The following is a 13,367-nucleotide window of genomic DNA, read 5'->3' on the forward strand; positions in this document are numbered from 1 at the left end:
GAACAGACAAACCAACACAGAATTGTAGCCACATCATGTGGAGTGAGAGGTCACCACGATGTTGCTGGTTGTCATCTTTTTGGAAAGCCAAACAAAGGGCATCAGAAAATAAGCAGTATCAACGGGTTTTTGTTTGGTTTTTGTTTGTGTTTTTCAACTCCTTGGACCCCTGGCTACATTGAGCCTACTGCTAAGACTTCATGGGCAGACCCGAGCCTTGGTGATATTATATTGAAAGCTGTGTGGAGTACGGATTAAAGGCTGGAGGGAGGGGGAGAATAGTCAGGACACAATTACAATAGTCCTAGCAAGAAATGATGTGAGCCTGAACCAAGTCAGAGGGTAGCTGTGGGGGTGAAAAAAAAGGGGAAAAGGGCAGAAATGTGGAGTCAACAAAACCTGGCACTGATTGGATGGGAGAGTGAGGGATTTACAGAGCACCTACTATGTGCCAGGCACTATGCTAAGTGCTTTACAAATATGATCCTCACAATAATCCTATGAGGTAGGTGAAATTATTTGTCACTCGTTTTCCAGTTGTGTCCGACTCTTCGTGACCCCATTTGGGCTTTTCCTGGCAAATATACTAGTTTGTCATTTCCTTCTCCAATTCATTTTACAGATGAGGAAACTGAGACAAGTAGGGTGAAGTGGCTTGCCCATGGTCACATAGGTGGTAAGTGTCTGAGGCCAAAGTTGAGCTCAGGTCCTCCTAACTCCTCGCACCGAGCCACCTAGCTGCCTGATCTGTAAAACCTTGATTTCATGGTTTTAAACCTGAGTTACCGAGTTTCTGCGTTTGTTCAACAAAAGAACAATGCTGTCTCTTCTAGAGATCCAGCCTTTGGCTCTTGGGTTTGAGTGGCCAAAGATGGGATTTTTTTCAGTTTTGAGATACAATCTGGAAGGGGAAAAAGAAGCAGAGGGAAGCAACAGTTTAGAGCAATCTTAATACTCTCCTGTAACCTACAAAATACTGTTGTCACAGAAAGACAAGAACACAATGGAGAGTCCAGTGAATACCGTGTGGAAGGACAGAGTACTGAGCACACGGCTGGTTACTTTCTAAGGCCAAACATGTGACCCGATTTTACATCATCGGGGCGGCAATTGACCAAAACGACACCTTTAAGAATGGGAGGGGCAGGGATTGTGTCCAGTTTCCTTTACTATTAATCTTAATAAAAGGGAATTTCCATGACATTTCCTTAATCACTAAGATGGAAATAAGGGAATTACTAGACAGGAAAGCCCATCCCATCCCAAATCCCGCCACCCAGTAGATTTCCTCTTTTAGAAATCACTCTTTTCAGATGATGGTGTAAGAACTAAGCTGAGCAACATCACTTCCAGGAGACTTGGGGGGGCACGAAAATAGGGGGCAAGACTTGTGATGTCATCAGCTCTGTGAGGAAATCCCCTCCCCCAACGGAAGAGAGAGCCAACACCTTTGCTTTAACCTACAGTCCTTGAGGGATGCTAGAGTTATCAAGTTAAGTGACTGGTTCAGGGTCACAAAGGCGGACTTGAGGACCTGAGCCCAGATTAGGTTGTGCTCTCTGTCCACTAAGCCAGACTGCCTCGAATGTCATCTAGAAGACATCACACGTTATCAAAAGAGGAAAAAATGGCCTGTAGCGTAGCAAGTTGGCCTTTAGTTTTGTGGGGCTTTGGTAACCTATTTGTAATCTTGGTATAGGATTGTAAGGAGAGGAGGGAGAGGGGAAAAGGAGGAGGGTGGTGTACTCCCTATGTGTAAATGCCCTAGTTCTACTGCCAGATTTAAAAATCCCCGAGAAATGTTTAACAGTTTTTAAAAAATACAATGCAATATAAATAATGTTAATTTGTGGTTTTCTAAGTTTACATGCTGTCCAGAGGGATCTCTCTTTGATGTTGACACTTCTGGTGAACTCCCGGGAAGGAAACAGGGTAACAAAGGAAGTAATTTTTTTTTTTTTAGGCAATTGGGGTTAAGTGACTTACCCAAGGTCACACAGCTAGTAAGTGTCAAGTATTTGGTCTGAGGCCAGATCTAAACTCAGATCCTCCTGACTTCAGGGCTGGTACTCTATCCACTTCACCACCTAGCTGCCCCAAAGGAGGCAATCTTTGCCTTGGAAAAGTATATAATCCAAGTGGAGAGACAGAGTAAACCAAAACAGGAGCATTTAACCAAGGTCACAGCTAGAATCGAATGTAATTCAGCTGAAGATTGGTGTTTTGGTTCAACAGTTTTAGTAAATCTATGCCAAGTTTCCATTTGTTCTAATAATTTATTAAAGGCTTAAAACAAAATAAAACAAGATTTTGGATTTGAATAATTGCCAGACTTGGAACTAGGGCAGGGCAACGAGGGCTGTGCCCAAGATTCTGGCATTCTGGGGGCAGGCTTGCCTCCCTAGTGTGATGGAGTCTGGTTCCTACGCAGTCCCTGTCAGACGGCGTCTCCATGTGCAGGGTGCTAAGCAACTGCTTCTGAAGAATTGTGATAACATGTAAGGAAATTGCCTTGGAGAGACTAGAACATGTGCGGACATTCTCTAACTGGCTCCGGTGGGCCTTGCTGGGAGACATCGCTTTCTATTGGCTGCCTAAGCAGAATCCTTCCACATCTTCCTCTGCTCTTTGGGGGTGTCACGGCATCCACTGAGAGATACCGCTTTGAGTGGAAGAGCCGGGGGGCCGTGGTCCCTCCATGGTCTATTCCATTCTAGATGTAAGGAGTAGAGGCTCTGCCTTTGGCAGGTTCAAAGGCAAGGACTGAGAGCCACAGGAATCTAGGAATCTGAGGCCAAGCTGGGTTCCATAGCCAGTGAAGAACCAATCCCCCCGGGAGCAAGAAGTAAGGAGCCGTCTCAGGGAGGACCACCGGGCCCCAGCACGGCAGAAGGATTCATCCGGCAGCAACACTACCTTCGGAGGTAAAGCCGGCGGGATTAGCACCACACAGGAACCGTGCCGAGCTCCCAATACTCGTAGCAGGCCAGGCTTGAGAGGACGTGTTTGTGTCTGTTCTTGCCGTGTCTTTGGAAAAGAGAATGAAGTCATGCAGCTTGGTGGGGATTCAGAAAGACACGTGTTCAAATCCAGCCCCAGACACTAGCTGTGTGACCCTGGGCAAGTCACTTGACCTGTTTGCCCCAGCCTCCTCAACTATGAAATGAGGATAATAACAGTGGCACCGCTTCCCAGGGTTGTGGTGAGGATCTCATGGGATAATCTTCTAGCAGCACTCAGCACAGTACCTGGCACATAACAGGTGCCTCATAACTACCTGTTCCCTAAATATCCCTGTGTAAAGACCGCCCAGTGTTGAGTGAATGGGGCGCTACTCACAGGTCCCTAACAAATGGGGGTGCAGCAGGGGGATGTGTGCCAACAGCGGAGAAGAGGCACCTCACACACTCTCAGGGTACCGCTGTGCTCTGTGGGGACACGAAGGCCACCTGGTCTCAAGCCTGGGACCAGAGTTTCCCTCACCACATGGACACCATCCCACTGGACCCTCACATCCTCCAAGGCAGGTCATTCTGAGGTCTAAAATGACTCGCCCAGATGTGGGATTAGAAGTCGGGTCACCCCGACTCTGTGACCCACCCGCCTTTGGCAGGGCGTTCACCGTGTGGACATACGTGTACATTGGGGGCCGGTTCCCCATCTCTTTGGCCGATGCCCTTTTGTCTCCCGATGGCAATCCCCCAGCTCCTCATTTAATTGTGATCAACCATCCAAACATTTCCCAAAGCACCGAGTGACAGTGTCCCCGCACCCAAGGGTCCCCAGACTGACTCACACATGGCTCAGCCTCTTGGAAACCTGGGTCAAAGGGCTGGGTCTGAGAGGACAGCATGTCCTGCACCGGTTAAACAGGGTGTGGCTTCTGGACTTAGTCAAACCATCTTAACAAAGGCAGCTGGATCCTGTCCCTCCCTGACTGCCCAGCTCGGCTCAGCAGAAAGCAGTGGGAAAGGAAGGAGGCCTGAGGCTTTGAAAGCCACCCAAGCAGCCCCACCCACCCAGGCCAGCTCTGGCAGAGTTCAGTGAGGGCCCAGCTGGCTTCTCCAACACCCAAGCCCCTGGAGAGGAGGCCGTCTGAGGAGAGGGGAACAAGGGGCTTCTGGGGAGCAGCCCCCTGACCATCAGCTGTTGCCGGGTCACAGGCAGAGGAAGAGAGGCCTCTCATTAGCTGGCTAATTATGCTGGGCCACGTTTAGCATCTGAGCTGGAAGAAGAGCGAGGCTTCGATCCCAGGAGCCCCGAGTGTAACAGTGGAGCAGAATGAAATATTCATGGATGCCCTCCTTTACAGACAGACTCCAGCTGGCACAATTTCTGTTTGGGTAGAAGCAGAGTATTCAGCACACTTCAGAGGGTTCCACGTGAGCTGGGCCACGAAAGACCGACAGAAAAGGTGTTTGGGGGCTTTAGCCTGTGGCCCCCTGGCACCAAGCCGCCGGGGAAGGTGTGATGCTTGCCTTCGCATCCCCAGATGCTGTTTATTACCACTGACTCTCCTTCCTGCACCCCTTGCCCTGGGGGAGGTAAAGAGCCCCAGCAGAGTGGGGGGCCCATCAATGCTCCCTAGGACTCAGTTTCCTTATCTGGAAAATAAGAGGAGTGGGTTAGACAGCTTCAGAGGGCCTCTCTAGTGTTGGAGCAGGATTTCTTAATTTGGGGTTCACTGACCTCCAAGATGGTCCATGAATAGATTCTAGGACAGTCTGTGAATCTGGATAAAAATTATATCATTATCTCAAAATAAAGTTGGGTTTTTTAATCCTTTGTATTTTATTCTATGCATTTAAAACCATTCTTCCAAGAAGGCTTGTCCCACAGTCTTCCCCAGACTCTTTGGTGCCAAAGGGGTCCAGATAACCTCCTGAGAGAGGGTCCTATGATCCTTTGCTCTGGCTGAGGACCACCATCACTTTAGTTCTGGATTCCTGAAAAATAAGCCTTGAAGGACAGGAAAGCAGTGGAGAGAAATGCTGAATGGAGGCTGTGAATCAGGGAGAGAGCAGAGACCATCGCCCTCCGAGGGTCTGTCTTCTCCAGCCAGATGGGGACACGAAGCATCAGGTACGGCTGAAAGTGATTCAACAGCAACAGCAGCAAATTCACTGACCTGAGTCACTGAAAGGATGCGCCGTGAGGAGAGGGCCCATCTTTGTTCTGTTTTGTATCTCTCTGCTTCTCTAGTACCCAGCCTAGTGCCCAGGCGTAGGAGGTGCTGAATGTGTGTGCTGAGGGACACATGTGCAGAGGTGAAGAGTCATGTATTAAGTGTCTACTGGATGCCAAGTACTGGGCTTTGTTGTCATTGTTCAGTCGCTTTCAGTCACGTCCGACTCTTCACGGCCCCATCTGGGGTCTTCTTGGCAAAGATATTGGAGGAGTTTGCCATTTTCTTCTCCAGCTCATTTTATAGATGAGGAAATTCAGGCAAACAGGGTGAAGTGACTTGCCCAGGGCCTGAGGCCAGATTTGAACTCATGAAGATGAGCCTTCCTGACTCCAGGCCTGGCGCTCTATGCACTAAATATGGCACCACCTAGCTGCCCCCTAGAATTGGACATACACATAAAAAAGCTAGTGAGATCCTACTCTCAATGACTCACACTTTTATTAGAGGAAACACATAAAAGAAAGTTTTCTTTCCCTCTGCAGGGCAGGTAGAAGAGCCACCGAATTCTAAGGTTATGTTGGGGGGCATTTAGCAAGGCCCAGAGCTCCTTAAGTTACTTAGGCACTCAAGACGACAGTCTGGAGGACTTGGAGATGGTAAGACCTGCAGGACCTTGGACAGCAGGGCTGAGGGTAAGGTCTGGAGGTCCTTTGTTGCATCCGAAGGAATGGAGATGGCAATCACATATCACCCAAATCCTATGAGTCATTAATTAGCCCAAACGAGGCAGTGAGGTACCTGGCAGTAGTGGTGGGGAGGGGTTCTTCCTGCCTGGCCATCCCTGGGGATGTTGGGGCCAGAGGAGAGAGGGCTGGGGTGGGGGGAAGCAAGATGGATCAGGGACCCCAGGTGGTTTTTCCGTGACATGACATGGACATGAGCAGGTTGTAATGTTTTACAAATAAGGAAATGGCCAAAAAGGGTGTAAAGAATGTCATCAAGAGAGAAAACTGATGGGGAAGATGCACTGGCCTCCTCTCGCCATCAACAGAACATGAGGCTACTAAGTCTATATCCCAAAGAGATTTTAAAAAAGTGAAAAGGGGGCAGCTAGGTGGCGCAGTGGATAGAGCACCAGCCTTGAAGTCAGGAGGACCTGAGTTTAAATCCAGCCTCAGACCAAACACGTGACACTTACTAGCTGTGTGACTCTGGGCAGGTCACTTAACCCCAATTGCCTAAAAGTAAAAAAAAAAAAAAAAAAAGTGAAAAGGACCCACATGTACAAAAGTATTTATAGCAGTTCTTTTTGTGGTGGCCAAGAACTGGAAATTCAGGGGATGCCCATCAATTGGGGAATGACTGAATAAGTTGTAGCATGTGATTGTGATGGAATACTATTGTGCTCTAAGAAATGATGAGCAGGACGCTCTCAGAAAAAACTGAAAAGAATTATGTGAACTGATGCCGAGTGAAGTGAGCAGAACCAGAACAGCGTACACACAGTAACAGCAATACCATATAATGATCAACTGTGAATGACTTAGCTCTTCTCAGCAATACAGTGATGCAAGACAATTCCAAAGGACTTATGGTGAAAAATGCTATCCACCTCCAGAGAAAGAACTCATGGAATCTGAATGTAGATCAAAACATATTATTTTTTTACTTTTGTGTGTGTGTGTGTGTGTTTTTCTTTTGGTCTGTTTCTTCTTTCACAACATGACTAATATGGAAATATATCTTACATGATTGTACACATATAACCTATATCAAATTGCTTACCATATTAGGGAGGAAGGAGTGATGGAGGGAGGGAGGGAGAAAATTTGGAATTCAAAATTTTTAAAAATGAATGTTTAAAAGATTGTCTTTACATGTAATTGGGGGAAAATGAAATACTATTTTTTAAAAAAGAGAATGTGAGGAAGGCCCCAAGAATGAAGGGTGTCCTCCCACCATGGTGTATTTGTGTACAAGAGTTGTGAACAAGAGTCTCAGACTGTCCCAGAGACATTTATTTCATTTAGAAAACCAAGGGCCTTGATCTGCATTACTAGTGGAAGACCCACATTGATAAGAGACCAGATACATTTGAATACAACTCTGGATACAGTTAACCTGAAGACTGGTTATAGTTTAAAATGACCTGACAGGATATGAAAAATTCACGAAAGTATGTGTATAAAGTTTTTCATATAAAAGATACATGTGCTAAATACAACATGAAAAGGGTACTTAGATCAAACCATAAGGAGGAGCCAAAAAGTCAGAGAGGCATATGGGCCATGGGGCTGGGTTCTCGTGCCCTTTGGGAAGGGCTGTAATCAGCATTGCGTGTTCTAGTTACAGAATGCTCTCACGGAGGACAGAACCCATCTCCCCATCTGGTATTCTGGTACATGGCTGTGCTCTGTGCATGACAACCACAGCCCACAGGGAGACATGGCCAAGTGTGAGGAGCAGACAGTACCATCCACAGCCTAGGAAACAAGACTCACCAAATTTCGGGCAATGAATCTCCAAGGTTAACTTCTGGATGCCTTCATAATCATGGGTCCAACAACTCACAGTTTTTCTTCGTAGTTCCTGAGAATGTATGAGTAGGTCACTTGATAGGTCATTAACACCACTTTTTAAAATAAGGGTCAATGCTGTGCTTGCTTAGTTCTTTAGCAGGGTCTCACAAGGGACTCCCATGTTTGATGATTCCTTTCCTTTTCTATCATGGGTGACTAGTTTAATTTACAAATGATACCATGAATTGCACATTTGGGCTGGTCAATAGACCAGAATTTCACCAGCCCAGAGCTCCAGAGTAAGAGGTGGGAGCTGATTCCAATTCATCTGCAATTCAATTCAGGTGTGGATGGAGTGCCTGCTGTATGAAAGTACCTGCAAATGCATTGAGTAGAAAATTGTTCCAAAGACCATTTATTAAGCATCTGTTGTGTCCAAGAGACTGCACTAGATGCTGAGGAAGACAAGGAAGGGGCAGTGATTTCTCTCCCTCTGGGGAAGGTAAAATGCACTGCCTCTACTCAAATACAACTCTTCTCACGAATGAGGGACCTGCACTCTCGTGTTCATAAATGGCTTCTGTGCCCCCATGTGCATGCACACACACACAAGTAATAGATTTGTGACTCTGACCTTTTCCTTTATATTCCATTATATTCCACAGACCAAAGGAACAGTGGGATGGATATTCTACTCAGATTATGAAATTATTTCAAAAGCTCCACCCATGTAAAGAATTTGGAAAGAATAAACTTTAAAGAGATTGCAAATTCCAATCAGGAAAGCCCAGCTTTTCCTCAGGGCACTTGGTTCTGTCTGTGATGTGGGAGAGACAACATTCAAAGAAACTGCGTACAATGATGCAATGAGAATTTGGTGTGCAGGTAAGCTTGTGGGTGTGCGCCTGGGCTAACCCTCAAACCTTTAAGGGCCAGCGGCCCGGAAGCAGTTTTTTGTTTTGAATCTGTTGTACCCCTAAGACTAGCCGTATTGAGGCAGAAAGGTCTAATTACAATCCAGCCCAGCCCAGCCTAGCCCAGTTTCAGCTTGCCTGCTGGCTCCCCTCTTCTCCTCAGGTGTTATCCAAACCTCAGATGATACCCATCAATGCCGCTTGCAAGCTACATTTAGACAAGTCACATGGCTATCATATCTTACACTGGCAGTATACACCTTAGACTGACTTCCTCAAACCCCCATTGCTTTTTTTCTAAAAGTCTATGGAGTCAATAATAGTATCAACTTTTATATAGCTACAATCTATTATAGATTAAAGTCAGATTGTTTAAATTAAGTCAAAATCATAAACTCTAAAATTGGGTGTCTCTTTTCTATTGTTCCGTGCATTTCACAAAAGCCGTACCTATCACTTTTGAAATGGTTCTCAAAACTTTTTTTCTCATGGCTTAGAAATGACATTTCCTTCCACAGTGGCTTTGGGCATCTGGCCCAGTCTTTCTGCTTTCCTTTCGAAGGTTCTGGATGATAAGGCTATTAGTTACCTCAGCAGGAGGCGGCAAGCATTAATTATCGTTGAACGAACCAATAGGGTATTCTCAATATATTCCTAGACCCATTGGCTGGCAGGGCCGCTGCTCATGTTGGCCTTCAAATTTGGTATTCCAAAGACTCCAAGCTGCCTCACAGGGAACATGTAATTAGAAATCTCGGAAGAGACAGTCACACCATTCTGCTCTCCATGAAGAAAAGAGGAGTGTAGTTTCCAGGAGTCTGCTGAGGGCCAACTGAAGGATTTCTACAAATATCCATTAAGTGGCTCATTGGTATAAGGCCCAGAACTACAACTCACTGGCTCCTTCTTTTCCTTCCTGGGACTCAGTCTTACAGGGAAAATAATTGGAAAATGTAGGTTTTGCAATTTTAAAAAGGCACAACATTCTATGGAAATTCAGGAGCAGGAGAGATGACTCTATTTGAAGGGATTGGGACATTTTAATAGTGAAGGTAGCTTCTGAAGTGGGCTTTAAAGCTTGGGTAGGAACTAGGCAGGTGCATCTCTCGGTGGAGAGGACAGCATGGGGAGAGGGGCAGGAAAGCGCTGGACATGTTGAGGGAACATGGTGAGCAGTCCAATTCAACTGGGCTATGAGGTATATGAAGGTAACGAGTAGGAGAGAAGATGGGAAAGGTAGGCTGTGACCACTTCTTAGTCCTTGAATGGCAAGCTAGGAGTTTGGGCTTTATTTGGTAGGTGACAGGGGACCATTTGATAAGTTTAGGATGAGGCTCCTGGGGGGTGGATGGGGATGAAGAAGTGGCCCGAGATGACGGGTCCTTTATGCCTTAAGACCTTAGCACATCCAAGGTCCCACAGATACAGGTACACCCTCTGATGGAGATGGTGTCAACTTGTTCCCTTTTCTCTCTCCATGAGGGTCCCACCCACATGCTGGAGGCTTCCTCTGGCTCTGTTAACATGCCATGTGTCCCTTGCCTCCCATGGGCTGCCCATTGGTCATTCCTCAATATGATTGGCCCGAGTCCTTTCATGATCATGAATTTCCTCAATGGTGGGTTTTGGCAGCCATTATTGATGGTGTCCTGTAACTTAAATACGACCATCACCATTTCTTTGAGAGGCAGTGTGCAGGGCCTTGCTTTGAGGCCAACCTCTGACACCTACTAACTGTATGCATCCTGCAAAACACTTAACCTCTCAACACTCTGGGCAATAATTTAAGACTAGAAGTTGCAGAGAAGGGGCTGCTGTGCATGAAGAGACAGAGTTTCCTCACTTGGCAGTTCTCTGTACCAATGAGATGTCTGGTCTAGCCCCTATCCCTATGTTATAGATTTTTTCCATTGCCCCAAGGTCCATCTGCAATTTTAATTCTTTGGAGAATATTAAGTTCCATGATTCACAGACAGATGTGTGTGTGTGTGTGTGTGTGTGTGTGTGTGTGTGAGTGTGTGTGTGTGTGTATACGAGAGACAGACAGAGAGACAGAGAGACAGAGAGACAGAGAGAGACAGAGAGACAGAGAGAGACAGAGACAGAGACAGACACAGACAGAGACAGAGACAAACAGACAGAGAGAGTGCACAACTTGGATTTATTGAAAATCCTCAGTAATTTCCCAAATGCAATCCCCCTCAATCTATTTCTGTTCAATTCCAGCCCCACCTCCTTGTGAATCTGAGGCATGGGTCCAAGACAGACACACTATCAGCATGGATAGACCAGAACAATGAACTGCTCCATGCAACTACAATACACTTTCTCAAACTAGTCTCTCTGGGTTTGGAAGAGTTGTGGATATCACTAAAGAGGCTTCAAAAATAAAACTAAGAGCCCCTTTCCACAAAAAAGAAAAGAAATAACAGATAAGCCATTAATCAATGTGTTTTTTCTAAAGAAATAACAAATTAGTAGTATTAAAAATGAAAAAAGGGAAATTCACAACCAATGAAGAAATAAAAGCAATTATTAAGAGCAATTTCACCCAATTATATGCCAAGAAATGAACAATCTAATGACAACCTAAATGAAATAGATGAATATTTACAAAAATATAAATTGTCCAGATCAACAGAACAGATAATAGAATGTTTAAGTAATCTTGAATTAGAAAAAGAAACTGAATAAGACACAAATGAACTCCCCCCCCCAAAAGGAGCAAATACATTTACAACCAAATTCTACCAAATATTTAAAGAACACAATCCTAATGCTACATCAAGTATTAGGAAAAAATAGGTAAATAAGGGGTCCTACCAAATTCTTTTTATGACTCAAATATGGCCTTGATAACTAAACCTAGGGAGAATCAAAACAGAGAAAGAAAACTATAAAACTATATTCATTGTAGTAGAAATGCTAGCTATAGTAATGACAAGAAAAAGAAATTGAAGGAATAAGTATAGGTAAAGAGAAAGCAAAACTATCACTTTTTACAGATGATATGATGGTTTACTAAGAGAACCCTAGGGAATCAACTGAAAAAATTTACTGACATTATTAATAACTCTAACAAAGTTATAGGATCGCAATTAAACCCGCATCAATCATCTGCATTTCTGTAGATTACTAACAAAATCCAGCAGGCAGAGATAAAAAGAGACATTCCATTTAAAATAACTACAGACAGTATTAAATCTTTGGTAGTTTACCTGCCAGTACAGGCAGTATTACAGACCGTACAGGAACTATATGAACACAATTACAAAACATTCTTTACACAAATAAAGACAGATCTAAATAACTGAAGAAATGTTAATTGCTGATAAATATGCAAAGCTAATATAAAAGTTACAATACTACCTAAATTAATTTCTTTATTCAATGTCATAACAAACTACCAAAGGATTACTTTGTAGATATAGGGAAAACAATAATAAAATTCATTCATAGGAACAAAAATTTAAGAATATCAAGGGAATTAATGAAAGAAATGGGGAAAAAAGGGTGCTATATACTCTACTATGAAGTCATAATTATCAAAACAATCTGGCACTGGATAAGAAATAGATAAGTTAATGAATGGAAAAGGTTAGGTACATTATATATAGAAGCAAATGAGCACAGCAAACACAAACAGTATTTGATAAACCCAAAGATCCCAGCTATTGTATCAAGAACACATTATTCAACAAAAGCTGCTGGGAAAACTAGAAAGCAGTCTGATGAAAACTCTGTAGAGGCCAACACCTATACCATACACCAAGGTAAGATCCAAATGGGTACATATAATATCAAAAGCAAATTAGAGAGGCATGGGAGAAATTACCTGTCATATGTATGTATAGGGAAAAAAAAATCATGACCAAGCAAGAAATAGAGAGGTTCACAGGAGGTAAAATTTACAATTTTGATTACATAAAATTAAAAAGGTCTTGCAAAAACAAAACAAATGCAACTAAAATTAGAAGAAAAGCAAGAAACTAGGAAATCTTTACAATAAGTTTCTGTGATAAAGGACTAATTACTAAAATATCTAAGGAATTAAATCAAATGTATAAGGAAAAGATCTATTCTCCAATTGATAAATGGTCAAAGGATATGACTAAGCAGTTTTCAGAGGAAGAAATCCAAACTATCAATAGTTATATGAAAAAAAAAAGCTCTAAATCACTAATAGAGAAATGCAAATTAAAACAACTCTGAGGTACCACCTCATACCCAACAGATTGACAAAGTTTATTTTGTTTTTTTTTTTAAAGGAAAATTACAAATGTTAGAGGGGCTGTGGAAAAACATGTACATTAATTTATTAGAGGTGGAGCTGTGAACTGGTCCAACAGTTCTGGAAAGCATTTTTGGAAAATTATACCACAAAAGCTATTAACCTGTGCATAACCATTCGACCCAGTGATACCATTACTGGATCTATATCCCAAAGAGAGGACTTTTTTAAGCAACTGGGATGAAATTACTTGCCCAGGGTCACGTAGCTAGTAAGTATCTGAGGTCAGATTTGAACTCAGGTCTTCCTGACTCCAAGCCTGGTACTCTATCCACTGATCCACCTAGCTGCTCCTATTTTATGGAGAACCCACACAGGGCAAACATTCACATGGTGATCAGAAAAAAAGTGAAACAAAGACACTTTCAAGGTCTCTCTTAACTTTGGAATTGACTGTGTGACATGGGAGACACTGGCATAGGACCACCTAGCATGGCATGCCCACATCAGAGAAGGTGCTGTGCTCTATGAGCAAAGCAGAATTGAAGTAGCTCAAAAGAAACACCAAATGAGCA

At 43.8% G+C, this 13,367-nt stretch overlaps 1 long non-coding RNA gene across 2 annotated transcripts in view; it reads right to left on the minus strand.

The window, feature by feature from the left end:
• LOC114050512 overlaps positions 1 to 13,367 on the minus strand; it is a 62,331-nt gene that overhangs the window by 38,176 nt on the left and 10,788 nt on the right. For both annotated transcript variants that reach the window (XR_003570016.1, XR_003570015.1), the window contains exon 3: positions 7,630 to 7,717. This is a non-coding gene — a long non-coding RNA (uncharacterized LOC114050512). The remainder of the gene's footprint in view (positions 1 to 7,629; positions 7,718 to 13,367) is intronic.

Source organism: Vombatus ursinus, unplaced genomic scaffold (genome assembly GCF_900497805.2).
Source record: "Vombatus ursinus unplaced genomic scaffold, bare-nosed wombat genome assembly UNPS02014799.1, whole genome shotgun sequence".
In the NCBI taxonomy this organism is placed as follows: domain Eukaryota; kingdom Metazoa; phylum Chordata; class Mammalia; order Diprotodontia; family Vombatidae; genus Vombatus; species Vombatus ursinus.